Below are 19,558 nucleotides of genomic sequence, written 5' to 3' on the forward strand. Positions count from 1 at the left end.
AGGGTTTCTTGAATATTCTTCAAATTTTATTGAAAATATATTCAAATTGTGTACATTTAAAACAAAACTACATATTAATATTTAATCATTTAGGTCATTACTGTAAATAGAACAAAATTATTTTAAAATCTTAAGTATGATCACGTAAGTGATTCTGTTGAAATTAAGGCTAGAAATAAAATTTATGAAATAAATATATAATGAATTATGGATTATGTATGTCTGTACTTCATTACTCATCTAAGTATTTTTTCACTCATTAAGAGAACACCCAAGATAATAGTTAAATTCATGTGTCTTTGATAATTTTATGGAGTTCAGTCTCATAAATACTGTGGTTTGCAAATACCTTTAAAAATATTTTTAAACTAAAATCGTAGGGGAAATACCTGTTTTTTGGATTATTGGTCTTTATAGATTTTCATGGTATAGTCCAATCATAATCATCTGGCAAGCTTATGACAAATGTAAATTATCATGTGTTGTTAACTAAAAACTATTTAAAACACAGCTATAGAAGAAAAAAAAAAAATGACTGTGGGAACTGGGAGCTCAAATTCCTTCCACTATGCCAAATATTGATCAAAGTTTACCCTAAGTTTGCCACTTTCCCTAAGTGGCCTGGGTGGCACAGTGGTTAAAGCACTGGGCTCCTAAATGAAGGGCCTGCAGTTTGAACCCATAAGCAACTCCATTATGGAAAGATACAGCAGTCTGCTTCCCTAAACATTTACAGCTTTGAAAACCATAGTGGGCAATGCTACTCTGTCTATAGGGTCAAAATCAACTTGATAGCAATGTTTTGTTTTGGTTTGTTTTTGGTTTAGTATTTCCTAGCCACCATGTGCAGCACTGGAAACTACTGAGTTAATGTGTGTTGTTGTTATTAGATGCCGTTGAGTAGGCTCTGACTCAGTGACCTCATGGACAACAGAACAAAATGCTACCAGGTCTTGAGTCTAGCCTACATTTCTGGAAGTTCTCTGTCAATGTACTGCTGCAACCATTTTTGAATTATCTTCAGTAAGACTTTAATTACATGCGATATTAATGATATTGTTAGATAATTTCCACATTCTGTGGGATCACCTTTCATTGGAAAGGGTACAAATATGGATCTCTTCCAGTCAGTTGGCCAGGTAGCTCTCTTCCAAATCTGTTGGCATAGCCAAGTGAGTGCCTCCAGTAGGGCATCCATCTGTTGAAACATCTCAATGGGTATTCTGTCAATTCCTGAAGCCTTGTTCTTTCCCAATTTCTTCATTGCAGCTTTGACTTCTTCCTTTTATATGGTTGGTTCTTGATCATATGCCAACTCCTGAAATGGATGAAGATCAACCAGTTCTTTTTGGAATAGGGACTCTGTGTATCCTTCCATCTTGTTTTGATGTTTCCTGAATCATTCAATATTTTGCCCATAGAATCTTTCAATACTGCAACTAGAGGCTTAAATTTTTTCCTCAATTCTTTCAGCTTAAGAAATGCTGAGTGTGTTCTTCCCTTTTGGTTTTCTAACTCTAGGTCTTTGCACATTTCATTATAGTGATTGACTCTGTCTGCTCGAGCTGCTGTTTGAAAACTTCTATTCAGCTCTTTTATATTGTCATTTCTTCCATTTGCTTTAGCTACTCTTTGCTCAAGGGCAAATTTCTCTTCTGACATCCATTTTGGTCTTTTCTTTCTTTTTTATATATTTAATGACCTCTTGCTTTCTTCATGGATGATGCTCTTGATGTCATCCCACAATTCTTGTTTTCAGTCATGGTGTTGAATGCATCAAATCTATTCTTTAGATGGTCTCTAAATTCAGGAGGGATATGTTATATGTTGGCTCTTGTGGACTTGTTTTAATTGTCTTCAACTTCAACTTCAACTTGCATATGAGCAGTTTGATGGTCTGTTCCACAATCAGTTCCTGGCCTTGCTTTGGCTGAAGATATTGAGCTTTTACATCACCTCTTGTCACAGATGTAGTCCATCTGACTCCTGTGTACTCCATCTGGTGAAGTCCATGTGTATAGCCACCATTATGTTGTTGAAAAGGTATTTGCAATGAATAAGTTGTTGGTCTTGCAAAATTCTATCATGTGATCTCCAGCATTATTTCTGTACCAAGGCCACATTTTCCAACTACTGGTGATTCTTCTTTGTTTCCAACTGTTGTATTCCAGTCACCAGTGATAATTAACACAACTTGATTGCACATTCAGTCAATTTCAGACTTCAGAAATTGATAAAAATCTTCCATGTCATCATCTTTGGCTTTGGTAGTTGGTGTGTAAATTTGAATAACCATAGTATTAATCAGTCTTCCTTGTGTTGTTATTGTTGTTATGTGCTGTCGAGTCAGACTCGACTCATAGCGACCCCTCCTTGGGTTTCTGAGGCAGTATCACTATGGAAGTAGATTGCTCTATTTTCCTTCTGAGGAGTGGCTGGTGGGTTTGAACCTCCAGTGTTCTGGTTAGTAGTCAAGTGCCTTAGGCACTATGCTACCAGAGCTCCCAGTCTTCCTTGCAGGCGTATGGATATTATCCTATCACTGACAGCATTGTACTTCAGGACAGATTTTTGAAACAACCTTTGTATTTATGACTTGGAAAGAGCTGCCTCATCAGAGTAGAACCAACCTTAATGATATGGATAAAGTAAATCTTTCGGGACTTCCATGTGCTGACATGACACAACTCAAATTGAGAAGAAACAGCTGCAAACATCCATTAATAACTGTAACATGGAATGTCTGAAGTATGAATCTAGGGAAATTGGAAGTTGTCAAAATGAAATGCAGCACATGAAGATTGATATCCTAGGCATTAGTGAACTTAAATGGAATGGACTTGTCTGGGCCATTTTGAATCAGACAACCATATGATTTACTATGCCAGGAATGACAACTTGAAGAGGAATGCCATGGCATTTATCTTCTGGTTAGCAGGTCCAATTGAGACCCAAATATTCTCAGCTAGTTCCCAGAAAATACTGACACTACTGTTCCATCACCCACACTAATGTTAATTAACTTATGAGCACAAAATTAATTAGAAAAGAGATCCCTATAGGATCCAGAATCAGCCAAAACTAAGAATCAAACCCACTGCCATCAAGTTGATTCTGACTCATAGAGACTCTTTAGGACAGTATAGAACTGCCCATAGGGTTTCCAAGGCTGTAAATCTTTACAGAAGCAGACTGTCTCATTTGTCTCCCACTAAGTGGCCGGTGGGTTCAAACCACAGACCTTTTGGACCAGCCCAGTGCTTGAACCATGATAGCACCAGAACATCCTTTATCCTGATAAATACCCTAATCAGAGGCAGTAGAAAGGTTCTCTCCTAAGGAGGCTGCTCCAGAATCTTTATGAGGGCTTCGGATATGAGGAGAGGTAGAGTGGAGCTTGCCAAAAAGCAGCGGTAAAAGGGGGAATTGGAGGTCACAGAACACTATCTCCTTGTTAACACAATTTTGTCTAGCACTGATACCATTCAGAGAAAGTGGATTCGACCTAGTAAAGGGAACATTCACAAAATTATTGTAGAATCAGCTATTATCTTTTTTATTCCTGAGGTAAACACACTTTTTCTTTAAAAGACTTCACACAACCTAAGCAAGTTTCTTTTAGTATTTTTCTTTTATAGTTTTTTCTATCTTAATTTTTACCTTAAGTATTCATTAGCATTAGCCTCATTAATACTAATTATTGTACAAAACTTTAAGCCTAGTAGGATTAATAATCATTACTTGTGTTTCACAATTTGTGTTGCCTACTTGTCAAGCCTAGAAGTAATGACTATGGCTTGTGTTTTACAACTTACAAATTATCCATATAGTCTTCCAGTTGGAACATGAATATGCATTTTATCTGGCAGTGTTTAACTTTGGCAAAATGTGCTAAAGATTATCTAAATATCCTCTTAACTACAGAAAACTTATTTTTTTCTCATCTGAATCATTAAGTTCAAACACATTCTGCTGACTGGGATAACAACTGAGATATAGCTTACTTCTATGGCAATGAAGATATCAAATTGTGTAGTTCTTTGACCATTAATAGTAAAATGGTTATAGGTAATTTATTTTTAAATAATAATAGAAGAAAAAATACAGCTTATTCTTATACAATTATTTTATCATCTTTCCTCTAGATCACCTTGTCTTTGTGGCTTGAATTTCAATTTTATCAAAGGCATTTGTACTGACATAGCCAAATAAAAGATGTCAGGAGCTCTGGTAGCATAGTGCCTGAAGCACTTGACTGCTAAGCATAAGGCTGGTGGTTCAAACCCACCAGCCACCCATCGGAAGGAAGATGGGGCAATCTACTTCTGTAGTGATACTGCTTCAGAAACCCAAGGAGGGGTCACTAAGAGTCGGGTCTGACTTGAAGGCACATAACTACAACAACAATGTTAAATACTTAATCCCTTGGTGGTGCACTGAAAAGAGAAACAACAAAATGTATATGTGGAAAAATTCTTATCTACCTTGTTTTTAAGTACTCAGATTTTTTTTTAAATGGTATTAAAATATCAGTTTTCTTCAAGTCTTGAAGTGGCTAAATATCTTCTATATTAATACTCTTTCTTTTACTATATCAATAAGTAAATAAGATGAATCAAGGTGCACTGGAAAGGTTGTCCATACTAAATTTCTTTCCAACAGTAGTAATGAGATAGAAAGGAATGATAAAGGGATATCTTCCTGTAATAAAATTAAAATGACCACAAGGTTCAAAAACACTCAATCAACTGTAATAGACTAATCTTGCGTTGCTTTTTTCGGTGCTACAATGATCTGTAGGTTCTGCAGATAGTCCTGGAATGAGCACTCCTTGAAACACTGGCTACAAGTAAAGTTATTGGCTGAGTCAAGCCTCCCAGTCAATAATCTTACAGAAGCAGCCTTATTGATTCTTTAGTAATTTGACCAATTCAAGTGCAATCATCTATTTCCTCAAGCCATTTCATTCTTTTCCACTCTGTAGGTGGACACCAAGCAACTGCTAGGAAATGAACCACACCTTGCAAGGAGTGACTTTATGTTGACATGGATTCAGCCACTAGAAGTTTAAAAAACAAAAAAAAGATCAAACAGATGGTCCCATTAAAATATTGTTGCCAAGTCATTATATAGTACAATGCATTCAAGAGAGAATAATAGCCAATCGATCTTTCACTAAAGCAACACAGAAGAGTGGTGTGTGAATTAACACTTGGAGTTAGTCTATATTCAAATCTAACTCAATTTAATAGAACTTATCCTGAACAGTTTTTTCATAACTGAAAGGGCAATAAACATAAACTCTTACCTAACAATATCTGAAAAGCAAATGAGATAATTTATGAAAAAAAAAAATATATATGTTACTCATGATGCCTGGCTTTGTAAGCACATGCTAGGGTTTTAGCCATTATTGTAATGCCTACATTTCAAAAATGGAATAAACACACACACACATTGTTGGTAAAATGTATTATCAATTTAATAAAACTGTTTAAGGAAAAGTATGAACTTAAATATGCATAGATATGTAAGATATGTTCCAATTTCAGAAAAAAAAAATACAATTTATAAAAAGTTTTACAATAGAATATATTCACTATTATCATTTGGTGTACTCACTTATGTTTTAATGTAAAGTTTCCAGGAAGGACATTAAAAAATTGTAAGAATGTGTGTGTGTGTGTGTGTGTGTTTGTATACACACCAATATTTATATCAATTATAAAAGGAATTAATGTGTAATATGAAGAATTACAATATTATAAAATAACTCATTATGGCTTAGTAAAGAACTTAAAAAGAAAATATTAATAACATTTATAAAATACAAATGTATTTTTATATATATTCACTAGTATCTTAGTATCAGTATAAAAATTGTTCATATTCAATTCTTAGTTTTAAGTAATTATAACACAGTCTTCAAAAAAAATCTATTGATTAGCAGATGTGTTGGGTTAAACCACTTTCCTCAGTGTTTACAAAATTTATGTCTAGACTATGCAAAATATGTAATTTTCATACCTCTTAAAATAAGCTAAACATATTTTCCCTTCTGCCAAAGATTCCAGGGGAACAAAAATTTAGAGCTGCTCCAATGGTAGATGACTATACAAGGAGCTGCAGAGATTTTTAGTTTTTGAAAATAATTTATTTAGCCAGGTAGTAGAAGTTTAAAATTACAATAAAATGCATATACAGCTTAGATTAGGAAATGTAATCTTTTCTGTAAGATAAGATAGTAGAGTACAAATTCCAAAAGATTTATAGAGCCACATATGCATCTGGACCTAATAAATTGATTCAACCATCTCCTTTGTCTTTGTTCAGCTCCTCAGTAAATAAAAAAGCTATCATATGACAATGACAAAAGCAAATACAAATTTAGATAATGGTACTGCTGGAATCTTTATCTATTTTTTTTTAAATCTATGTACAAAACGGCACACATTAGCGATAAATCTAAGATGATAAAACTTTCCATGAAGAAGCATTTTCTCCTTCATCTCTCTAAACAAACGTACATTATTCTCTGTCTCTCCATAGCCCCCACATAAGGAGTTTCAATAAAACACAATTCGTTTTTCTTTTCACTGGCAGAAAAGTATACAAAAGGACTATGGCTTGAAAAAGTTGAATAAAAGGTGAAAAATTTTACCCCCCAAAATGTCATTGTTTCATGCCCTGATAAAGACAACACCTGGTGGAAGAGAACAGTGTGTAATGGAGGATGACTGATTTGCATTTATTGTTAACATAGAGTTTTCTTTAAGGAGTTCTGGGGGTGTAGTGGTTAAAGCATTTGGCTGCTAACCAAAAGGTCAGTGGTTCAAATCCACCAGCTCTGTGGAAAAAGGATGAGGCAATCTATTTTTGTAGAGATTCACAGACTTGGAAACCGAATTGGGGTTGCTCTGAGTTGGAATCAATTCAACAGCCATGAGTTTGGTTTTTGGAGAGTTTCATTGTGGCCAAATATGACACTAAGTATGCAACTGAAGTGACAAGTGAGATAGATGACTTTTTTTCCACATTATTATGATGTTTTCTCTTTGTAATATCAATAACAATGTTTCCCAAATGGCAAACACTGTTCATGTTAACAGCCTCCAAATTGAGGGGTGGTGTTATAGGAAGAGGCCATGTGCTAAAAGGTTATATACAGGCCCAGTTTTATGGGCATATAACCTGTATAGTCACACATGACCTCATACTCAGAAAGGCCTCGCCCTTGGTCTAATGTTCTGTTCTTGCATTCTTGAATATCTTAATAATTGTATTTTCTAACTTGAGTTTTCTTAAGTGAAGGCAGATGGGACAGTGGAGCTTGAATGTAAGCAGAGGAAATATGTACAATATGTATCCATCATTCCAGTTGTCTCATTCTCATGCAGCATTAATTCTCAATGATCCATAAGCACAGAATCCTTATATACCCATAGAGTGTGGGAGTTCAGTGACACTCAAAATGAATTCAAGGTGTGTAATACATCTACAACTGAATAAGCAGAGGCCCTAACATCCCCAAGAGACCAGGAGACCACATTTTCCATAAAAACATAAGTTGCTTCAAATGTGAAAAAAAAAAAAAAAAAGGCAATCTCATTCTAAAAAACATGGGTGAACAAAGGGCATAGATATGTAAGATATGTTCCAATTTCATATCTTTTCATACTTGTGTTACTTTACTCATTTAGACAACTATTTTTATTGTAAATAATCATGCAGAAAGAAAGGAAGAAATATGGAAACTCATAATTTCTTTTCCTTTCTACTATCCTTACTCATCTATAAGCTAAAGGTAGACAGGATTGATAGATTATGTGTTTATCAAGTAGTAAAATAATTTTGTGCAGTTATTACAAAAATATTAGTATTTCTACTGTTCTGGTAAGAATAAAATATGAATTATGAAATTTTGGTGATTTCACAAACACCTTAATTGTCCTCATATTTGCATTTATAACTAGCATTGCACAATATAAAATGAAGGATAAAATTAATGACAAATTAAAATTGCAATTGTCATTTTCATAGAATGACATTAAACAGCAGGTTTTTAAAAATAACAATAGAGGGAAAGACCAAAGTAGAAAAGAAAAAGTACCTTTTAGTAACTTCAACTTCACTCGCATAGTTTTCCTGCTTTTTAAACAAGGGTCTCACATTTTCATTTTGCTCTAGGCCTCATGTAGTAAGGAAAAATAATAACAAGGAATTTGGAATAGTCAGGCTTAAGCTAGAAATCAAGTTTTGGTATTAACTAGAATAGAACAAGGGGAAACTACATGGTTTCAAATCAGGAACAGAGTGCATCAGGGTTGTATCCTTTTACCATACTTATTTAATACATATGCTGAGCAAATAATCTGAGAAACTGGATTATATGATGAGGAATGTGGCATCTGGATAGGAGGAAGACTCATAACAATCTGTGATACACAGACGACATAACTTTGCTTGCTGAAAGTGAGGATGACTTGAAGCACTTACTGTTGAAGGTTGAAGAATACAGTCTACAGTATGGATTACATTTCAACATAAAGAAAAAAAAAAATGACCACAACTGGACCAATAAGCAGCATCACAATAAATGGAGAAAAGATTGAAATTGTCTAAGATTTCCTATTCCTTGGTTCCACAATCAACACCAATGGAAGCAGCAGTCAAGACATCAGATGACTTACTCCACTGGGGAAAGAGTCAGCCATAGGGAACCAGGTGAGGGGAGGCAATCCAGACCACACCCCAAAGTAGCAAGGCCGAAAAGTGGTGGGAAGGACAGAAAAAGGCCAGGGGGACTGAGACAGAGCAAAGTGTCAGCAGTAGGAATCCAGGTAAGGGGAGGTTGGAGAGGTTTCCAACAGCTAAGGGAGACAAACATATGTTGGTTTGTCCTACTGTGATGACGTGTTGCTGTAAGTCTTGAGGCTCTGCCACCAGTGTTTCAAACTGAGCGGAGTGTACATGGTACACAGGTATCAGTGCATCTTGCAGACTGACACAGACTAGGAAGAAGAAAGAGGCCTTCTACTTCTCAAAGAATTGGCCAGAGAAAACTTTATGAATAGCAAAGAAACACTGTCTGATACATTGCTGCCCAACTTTATGAATAGTACAGAAACATTGTCCAATACAGAGGAGGAGGATAAGTCACTTAGGTTAGAAGGCTCTGAAAATAGGACTGGGCAAGAGCTGTATTATCAGAGTAAAATCAGCCTTACTCAATTTGGATAAGGTAAAGCTTTCGAGACCTCCATTAGCTGACATGGCACCACCCAAATTGAGGAGAAACAGCTGCAAATATCCATTAATAATGAGAACATGGAATGTATGAAATATGAATCTAGGAAAATTGGAAGTTGTCAAAAACGAAATGGACTCATAAAGATTGATATTCTAGGCATTAGTGACCTGAAATGGACCGGTTTGGGCCATTTTGAGTCAGACAACCATACGATCTACTATGCCGGGAGCAAAAATTGAAGAGGGATGGCATGGCATTCATCATCACAAAGGATGTTTCAAGATCTGTCCTGAAGTACAATGCTGTCAGTGATAGGATAATAGCTATATGCCTACAGAGAAGACCCGTTAATACTACTGTTATTCAAATTTATGCACCAACCACCAAAACCAAAGATGAGGAAACTGAAGATTTTTATCAACTTCTCCAGTCTGAAATTGACCAAACATGCAATCAGGATATATTAATTATAACTGATGACTGGAATGCAAAAGTTGGAAACAAAGAAGAATCACCAGTAGTTGGAAAATTTGGCCTTGGTGACAGAAATAATGCTAGAACTCGCATGACAGAATTTTGCAAGACCAATGACTTATTAATTGCAAGTACCTTTTCTCAATAACACAAATGGCAGTTGTACATGTGGACTTTGCTAGATGAAACACACAGGAATCAGATTGACTACATCTGTGGCAAGAGGAGATGGAAAATCTCAATATCTTCAGCCAAAACAAGGCCAGAAGCTGATTATGGAACAGACGATCAACTGCTTATATGCAAGTTCAACTTGAAGTTAAAGACAATTAAAACAAGTTCACAAAGCCAAAATATGATCTTGAATATATCTCTCCTGAATTTAGTGACCATCTAAAGAATAGATTTGATGCATTGAACACCAATGACCGAAAACCAGAAGAATTGTGGGATGACATCAACAACATCATCCATGAAGAAAGCAAGAAGTCACTAAAAAGACAACAAAAGAAGAGAAGACCAAAATGGATGACAGAAGAAACTCTGAAATTTGCTGTTGAGAGGAGAGTAACTAAAGAAAATGGAGGAAATGACATGATAAAAGAGCTGAACTGAAGATTTCAAAGAGCAGCTCGAGAAGACACAGCTAATTACTCTAATGAAATGTGCAAAGACTTGGAGTTAGAAAACCAAAAGGGAAGAACATTCTTGGCATTTCTCAAGTTGAAAGAATTGAGGAAACAATTTAAGCCTCGAGTTGCAATACTGAAAGATTCTATGGGCAAAATATTGAATGATGCAGGAAACATCAAAAGAAGATGGCAGGAATACACAGAGTCACTGTACCAAAAAGAACTGGTTGATCATCATCCATATCAGGAGGTGGCATATGATCTAGAACCAATGGTATTGAAGGAGGAAGTCAAAGCTGCAATGAAGGAATTGGGGAAGAACAAGGCTCCAGGAATTGACAGAATACCCATTGAAATATTTCAACAAACAGATGGCGCACTGTAGTCACTCACTCGGTTATGCCAAGAGATTTGGAAGACAGCTACCTGGCCAACTGACTGGAAGAGATCCATATTTGTGCCCATTCCAAAGAAAGGTGATCCCACAGAGTGTGAAAATTATTGAACAGTATCATTAATATCGCACGCAAATAAGATCTCACTGAGGATAATTCAAAAACGGTTGCAGCAGTATATTGTCAGAAAACTTCCAGAGGTGCAAGCTGGATTCAGAAGAGGATGTGGAACAAGGGATATCATACCTGCTGTCCGATGGATCTTGGCTCAAGGCAAAGAATACCAGAAAGATGTTTACTTGTGTTTTATTGACTATGCAAAGGCATTTGATTGTGTGGATCATGACAAATTATGGGTAACATTGAGAAGAATGGGAATTGCTGAACACTTGATTGTATTCAACCCGTACATTGACCAGGAGGCTGTCATTCAAACAGAACAAGGGGACACTACATGGTTTAAAATCAAGAAGGGAGTGCATCAGGGTTGCATCCTTTTCCCATATTTATTCAACCTATATGCTGAGCAAATAATCTGAGAAGGTGGACTGTATGAAGAAAAATGTGGCATCAGGATTGGAGGAAGAATCATTAACAACTTGAGAAACACTGACAACACAACTTTACTTGCTGAAAGTGAAGATGACTTGAGGCACTTACTGATGAAGATTGAAGAAAATAGTCTTCAATATGGATTACATCTCAATATAAAGAAAACAAATTCCTCAGAAATGGATTTATAAGCAGCATCACGATAAATGGAGAGAAGATTGAGGTTGTCAAAGAATTCACATTGCTTGGGTCTACAATCAACACCAATGGAAGCAACAGTCAGGACATTAGATGACACACAGCACTGGACAAGTTGGCCATGAAGGAACTGTTTCAAGTGCTGAGGAGCAAGGATGTCTCCTTGAGGACTAAAGTGCACCTGACACAAGCTATGATATTTTCAATCACCTCATATACATGTGAGAGCTGGACAATGAATAAAGAAGACCAAAGAAGAGTTGATGCTTTTGAGTTGTGGTGCTGGCGAAGAATGCTGAGAGTACCATGGACTGCTAAAAGAGCTAACAGATCTGTCCTGGAGGAAGTGCAGCCAGAATACTTCTTGGAAGTGAGTATGGCCAGATTTCTTCTCACCTACTTTGGTCACATTGTCAGAAGGGACCATTCCCCAGAGACGGATGTCATGCTTGGTAAGGTGGAGCATCAACGAAAGAGGGGAAGGCCTTCAAGGAGATGGATTGACACGGTGGCTGTGACAATGGGCTCAAGTATAGCAAGGATCATGGAGCTGGCGCGGGATTGGGCAGTGTTTCGTTCTGCTGTGCATGGGGTCGCTATGAGTCAGAAACAACTTGACAACATCTAACAACAACAACATTGCACTGGGCAAATCTGTTTCAAAAGACCTCTTTAATGTGCTGAAGAACAAAGATGTCTCTTTGAAGACTAAGGTGTGCCTCACCCAGACCATGGTATTTTCAATTGCCTCATAGACATCTGAAAGCTGGACAATGAAAAAGGAAGACAAAAGAAGAATTGATGCTTTTGAGTTATGGTGTTGGCAAAGATTACTGAACGTACCATGGACTGGCAAACTACCTAACAAATCTGTCCTAGAAGAAGTGCAGCCAGAATGCTTCTTGGAAGTGAGAAAGCCAGACTTTGCCACCACCTCCCCCCCCCCCAGTTTGGTCATGTTATCAGAAGGGACCATTCTCTGCAGAAGGATATCAAGCTTGGTAAGGTGGGAGGTCAAGGAAAAAGAGGAAGGCCCTTAACGAGATGGATTTACACAGTGGCTGCAATGATGGGCTCAGGTATAGCAAGAATTGTAAGGTTGACAAAGGACCAAGTTGTGTTTGGTTCTGTTGTAAATAGGGTTGCTATGTGTCAGAGCCGACTCAATGGCACCTAATGCAACAGGAATACAACTACTAGATACTCAGAACCTGGATTCATTTAATGACAAAAATCTCACTTCACCAGAAGGAATTGTGTAAAATGAAATAAAAAGATCATCTAGCTGACTGCAGGGCACAGTTGCATTCTTTTGCTTGTGCTCTGATCCCTTCCCCACTACTGATCATGTGACTGACTGCTTTATGTGATGCTCCATTGCATTCAGTTTAGTTCCTATTCTTTGCCACAGTCCAGAACTAATCCTTGATCTCCTTCTAGCAACAAATGCTTTTATCCACTATCAACAGTAGAGAGAGGGGTTTCACTGTATAATTGTATCCTGAATCATCTTGTCCACAGTTTTCCCTTCAACAATCACTGAGAGGCTGATGAGTTTAAAATCTACCTATGCAGGCCAGGATTTTCTTCTATTCTTTATGTCTGTACATTCACCTGCCCACTGAACATCTTCCCTTTCCCCCATCTTCCCCATTGTCCCTCAAATTATTATGTCTAAATGAAAATCATTATCTTCCTCACTCCTACAGTTCTTCTCTGATTTTCTCCATTTTAGCTAATAGCCCTATTATATCCAGTCACCCAAGCCAAAACCTCAGGATCATTGTAAATTTCTCCCTCTCTTTTACTTTCCACATCTAATCAAACACCATGTTCTGTCAATTCTATCTCCTAAAATCCTATGACTTTTAATTCTCCTTTCTCATTATGTTGTTGTTGTTATGTGCCGTCGAGTTGGACCTGACTCATAGCGACCTCTCATTGGGTTTCTGAGGCAGTATCACTACAGAAGTAGATTGCCCAACCTTCCTTCCGACTAGTGTCTTGTGGGTTTGAACCACCAGCCTTCTGGTTAGCAGTCAAATGCCTTAGGTTTCACTTTATACTCCATAATATCTGTATAGACACTCATCAGTCTGATCTGGTTACTGCTCTCCTTCTACTGTCCACCCAAGGCAGTTGAGTCTATTCTGACTCATAGTGACCCTATAGAACAGAGGAGAACTGTCCCATTGGATTTCTAAAGTTGTAATATTTAGGAAGCAGACTGTCATATCTTTCTCCCAAAGAGCACCTGGTGGGTTCAAACTGCCAGTCTGTCTTTTGTTAACAGCCAAGCGCTTAACACTATGCTACCAGGGCTTTTGCTCCTCTTACCACACTTCTCTAAATTATGCCAATAAAAAAGAGAAAATTTCCAAAAGGTAAATTTGATTATATAAATTTCCTGTTAACAAAATCTATTAAGAATTCCTCATCACTTTCAGACACAACATACTGCAACTTTAATTTTCCACACAGAGGTCTCTAATTCTCTGTGTTTTTCTCCACTCATTTCTTGCCTTTCTCCCTTGCATCCTACAGTCTTGCCACACAAGGCTAATACATTTCTTAAACTTGCCAGCTCCTTTCTTTGCTATGGTTACAGGTCATTTCTCTACCATTTTTCAGGCTAATTATTTTGTCACCTTACTGGACTATTCCAAGACCCAAAAGAATTGTTGGCAAATAGTCAGGCTCATTATCATTATGGAATGGTTTCTTGACAAAGTGTTTAAGGTTTGGGATATTTTGACATAGTTTAGTATTTTTTTTTTTTGTTGTTTCAGTAAAATGTGGTAATCAAAGTGATGTGGTATCAAATGACATGATGTGTTTCATGTACCCTCTGGGGAAATTCAGGAGTCAAGACAAATTCATAGAAGGGTGATTCTTGAACTAAGTACAAAAGCACAAGTTGGAGGCATCTACAAGATAGAAAAGAGTGTTTAAAGACATTACTCATAGAGAAATAGAATATGCAGAACTATGAGAAAACAAGCCATGTCTGGAGAATTTTATATGGTTCAGAATGACTAGACAATCCTGTGTTGGCAGTGAGCAGGAAGATTCAGAATAAATTCAAGAGATAGTTAGGAAACATGATTAACCTAAGTTGGCCAATGATTGAATAAAGGAAATGATGAAGAAAAGGACTTGATCACAAATTTATGATCTCCAATTTAATCTAAAAGCTGGAGCAGTATGCTAATCACTGAGAACAAGAATTTATTGGCAATTGAGAAGAATGAAATTTTAGAGCCTGTAAAAATCAGAGCAAAGATGGCTAATAGGTTGTTAGAATACTAGATTGGAAATCTTGAGAGCTTTGAGCCAGAAATATGAATATAGAGATCATCTGAAAATAAGCAATAGGTAAAGTGGTTGAGAATTCTCAGAGATAATTTTAAAGTGGGTTGGAAGGGTAGACATTGGGACTCTAGGGAATATCGGTACCCACGATTGTAGTAGAAGCAAAAGGAACCTTGTTGTTGTTGTTGTTGTTTTTACGTGCCGTCGAGTCAGACCTGACTCATAGCGACCCCTCCTTGGGTTTCCGAGGCAGTATCACTACGGAAGTAGGATTGCCCAACCTTCCTTCCGAGGAGTGGCTAGTGGGTTTGAACCGCCAGCCGTCTGGTTAGCAGTCAAGTGCCTTAGCCACTATGCTACCAGAGCTCTTAGAAAGGGCCAAATATATACAAAAAAAGACACCAGGTTTATTTCTTTCTCTCTTTCTTTCTCTGTTTCTCTCTCTCTCTTTCTTTCTTTTTTTGATTCACATTGTAGCCAACTTCTTTTAAGGTCTCTGAGAGTTACAATAGGAACATCATCTGCAAAAATGGAAACTTGTGTAGGGAGTAACTGACAGTGGGCAGGTTTTCAGAGCCAACCCAGCCTGTTCCTCCCTGGGTGGAAGACAACAGGTTTCTGTGAACGTTCTGGACTACTCAATAAAAGCCGCTCATCCAAATCCCATTTTTTCTTCATTCAGGTACTTTGAAGATGGTTCTTACTTACAAGTGTCATAGTATTTGAGCTTGTGTTTTACTGTATCAACATTACACTAATCAGAGATTCAGATAGGCTAACTAGAATGTTTTAAATGAAAGATGTTTAGCAGTTTAACCATGGTATCCAGGTGATATAAAAATATTGAAACACTGGTATATCACACCACAAAAAAATCAGAATAGATAAAAAATGAGTTAAATTCTATAACCTCCTTGCTGTGAAGGAATGGGTTGGAGACCCCCTCATGTGCAAAGTACTACTATTTTAGTTGCAGAATCAGGGAACTAGGATGATACAACCTCAACTCTCCAGCAAAAGGCACAATTGGGGGTGGAAATACAGAAGGATTTGAAAGCTTCCCATATTTATGAACTGGTATTGTGATATGTCAACATTTTAAGAACTGGTGTGAACAATGCCAGTGAATAGCAATTTAATATTGATTAGTATGTGGGGTTTATATCATTACATCTGAGTGTGAATTTGTTCAATTATTACTATCATACAAACCTGTACCTTAATGAGACGGCCACACTGAAGACATAGTATTTTGACTAAAAAGAGGGGTAGTTGCCACAGAGGACACTTAAGAAGAAAAAAAAGTAATTCTGAAATCATTTGGACATTTATTCATTTAAAAATATTGCAAGTGCATATTTCATATCAGACATTAGGTGGTACACTATGTATGAAATAAAGCATCATTCCTATTTCAAATACCTTCATAATATATTTAGGAAAATGTAATAATAAAATTTTAGGTCTGGAGGATCTCAGAGGATCTGAATCTCAATTATTTCACATGACAAATGAGAGAATTTAAATTAGATATTTTTAGAATTAGATATCTTTCTAAATTAGTTATAAATTAGAACTAGATATAAATTAGATATCTTTCTAAATTAGGACACTAATATCTTCAACACATGACCACAGTAGCTGTTGAAATGAAAAGAAAAAGTATACAATTTGGCTACCAGGCTGCCCAAGGCATATGATATTTTCATTCATAAGAGGCTAGGGCCTGAAGACTGCATTCATGTATGCTGTTTTTAGCAGACTTCAAGGCCCTGATTCACGGTGTCCTTATGCACAGTAAGATCAGACCGTTACTATCCGTAAGGTTTTCAAAGGAGATTTTGTTTTGTTTTGTTTTGTTTTCAGAAGTAGATTACCAGGCCTTTCTTCTGCCTTTGTTAGTCTGGAAGCTTCATGGAAGCCTAGGCAGAATCACAGCAATATCTAAGTCTCCACTGCCAGAGTGGGGAGGCTGCACTTGAGGTAGGTTGGTCAGGAATAGAACCCTGGTCTCCCACATGGAAGATGAGAATTCCACCACTGAACCACCACTGTCCTAGAACCTAGGAAGAGGAAATGAAATGGTCACATGGTGGGCAGGATAGGACTTGGCTTTTTTCCTGTTCCCTGAGTACTGGACGCCTCTAAAACCAACGCACAATTTAACCCAGTTGGGCAAATGCCCTTGAAATCAAAACTAGATTCTGTGTTCCACCTTATTTTGGCCTGTTTTTGTCAGCTCATGGAATCATTTATTACAATATTTTTAAAAATTTATAAAGCATTTTAGCTGTTTTAAGTGAATAATCAATCATTCTAGTTACCAAGTATATTATGTTGTAGGAAACAGAAGGCCAGCAGTTTTATTTATTTCTGTTAATTTTAATTCTAGTGTTTTTCGGGGAGCCTTTCAACCCAAAGAGTCTTAATAATTTATATGTTAATTATTATTCAAAGTGTACACAATCAGTTTTCTAACTTAGAATTTGTCTTCATCTAGGCCATTGGTATAAATATGTTAAACAGGAAAGGTTGGGAATAAAATATGATACATTTTGCTTCAGATAAACCTTGATAAAAATGGATACCAGGTTAGTTGCTTTGAGCATGTTATTCTCATTATCTTTATCAGGATTTTTGTAACTGTATTTTTAAAGTTATGTTTTAATATATTTTCTAACAGTCCACCACACTTGAGCCATTTACTCTCTGGCCATGAAATCATACCTACTTCTTCTAAGAAGCATCTAAAATATTTTCTAAACTATAGTTTACACATCTGATTAGGTCTTCACTATTGTTAGCTTTAAAGTAACATTTTCTCCATCAAAATAAGCCATGCAAAATGAGTTATATATCTGTCACCATCATGGCTGGTAACAAACACCACTTGTTTTCAAATTCAGGCTAAAGCATAATTTAAACATAGCTTAAAAAAAAAAAAAAAAGAATTCATTACCATCAAGTCGATTCTGACTCAATGACTCCATTGGGTTTTTGAGGCTGTAAATCTTTGCAGAAGTAGATTGCCCCATCTTCCTTCCATGGAGCAGCTGGAGGATTTGAGCCACTAACCATCTGGTTAGCAACAAAATACCTTATCCACGACACCACCAGAGCTCCTAAGTTTAGCAAACTTTAAATACACATTGGTCACATGACAACCAGTATGTATTCACCTGTTCAATTAAGCTGTGGGTAATTATAAATATTTTGTATCTCTAATTTCTAATAAAGAGCTCTGGTGGCATAGAGTGTAAGGTATTTGGCTGCTAACAAGAAGGTTGGTGGTTCAAACTCTACTAGCTGCTCCATTGGACAAAGTTGGGAGGAAGATGAAGTAATCTACTTCCATAAACATTTACAGCCTTGGAAACATGATGAGGGTTGCTGTGAGTCACAATTAACTCTATCGCAGTGAGTGTGGTTTCTTGGAATTTCTAGTGAAATTATATCTCACACCTATTTAATCTCATGCTTTTCTTGGAAAGGCAACTATGTGCTTTTTATCTTCATCTTTTTTCATCAGTGATAAACAACCATTGTTGCTTATCATCTTCAAAAGAGTTTTAAATTCGTTCTCTCCTCCTTTTAATTTTCATTCAATATTATTTTTAGCCTTATTTATTTTTCCATTATAGTTCACAAAATTAAATATCAAATTTGAAGAAAGTCTGTTTAAAATTGGCAAAGAAACAAAGCACTAGATAGTACACAGGCAAAATGCTTAGGCTTAAAGATACTGTCTACGTTTTAAGGTTAGAATGTGAAGACTTAATTATCTTTTTACTTTGGATATATTTTCCACTCTACGTCTACAAACTGCAACAAGTAGAATTAGATTGTTCTTTTGAAGCTCTCTGCACTGCTCTTTGAACTATTTTTCCTTTTCCACTTTAGAGATTAGTATTCATCTGTATGTTTCACCAAGATAAAGTAGAACACTCCAAAATAAATTAAACATCTTGCTTTCTATATGAAGGCAGTTTATATTGCGTCTGATTCATATCTATTATAATAAGATGTATGCATTATCCAATTTAAATCAAGAGTGTCAAACTCAAAGATAGGTATTTTTACTTTACTATACATTCAGGCACACATTTTTATATAACCAGTCCATTTAATGTGATTATTAGAATAAATAGAAAGCTAAAAATTATTCTTTTCCCAGAAATATAATTGTACTTGGCATGTTTGGTTTCAAAATACAAAGGTGTTTTTTCTTCACATGTGTTAGGAAAAATGAGATGTTCCCTTATTTTATTCCTGTGGTATATTTCATATGACTCCTTTTGAAATTTAATGTGTTTGTACCGCACTTCTTATAATTTTCTAATCATAGTTCATAGGCAAAATAACTATAATATTTGGGAATGTTACTTTTATACATTTTTGTTGCTGTTATCAAGACTAGCCTGGCTAATCTGATCAGAGTTTCAACATAAAGGAGGCAAGGCCCAGTGTGTCTGCCTTGGTTGCTTTTCAGAAGGCTAAGACAATTATAGGGGAGAAGATCAAAGTAATCTTCATATTTCTCCTTGAGATTGAATCCTGAAGGTAAAGCAGTAGAAATGATTGGGAAGCAATGAAAACATCAGTGTAAGTATGTGGTATTCTCCAAGGCACTCCTTCCAGGCTAGAGCTAGGATTCTGTTGTTGTTGTTGTTAAGTGCCGTCGAGTCGTTTCCGACTCATAGCGACCCCATGCACAGCAGAACGAAACACTGCCCGATCCCGCACCA

General features: G+C 36.5%; 1 protein-coding gene across 1 annotated transcript in view; it reads right to left on the reverse strand.

The window, feature by feature from the left end:
- Window positions 1-19,558, reverse strand: part of GRID2 (glutamate ionotropic receptor delta type subunit 2) — a 1,108,517-nt gene that overhangs the window by 956,213 nt on the left and 132,746 nt on the right. The gene's annotated exons all lie outside the window — the stretch shown is intronic.

The sequence above is a fragment of the Orycteropus afer genome, unplaced genomic scaffold, assembly GCF_000298275.1.
Source record: "Orycteropus afer afer isolate SDZICR_OR568_19922 unplaced genomic scaffold, OryAfe1.0 scaffold00389, whole genome shotgun sequence".
In the NCBI taxonomy this organism is placed as follows: domain Eukaryota; kingdom Metazoa; phylum Chordata; class Mammalia; order Tubulidentata; family Orycteropodidae; genus Orycteropus; species Orycteropus afer.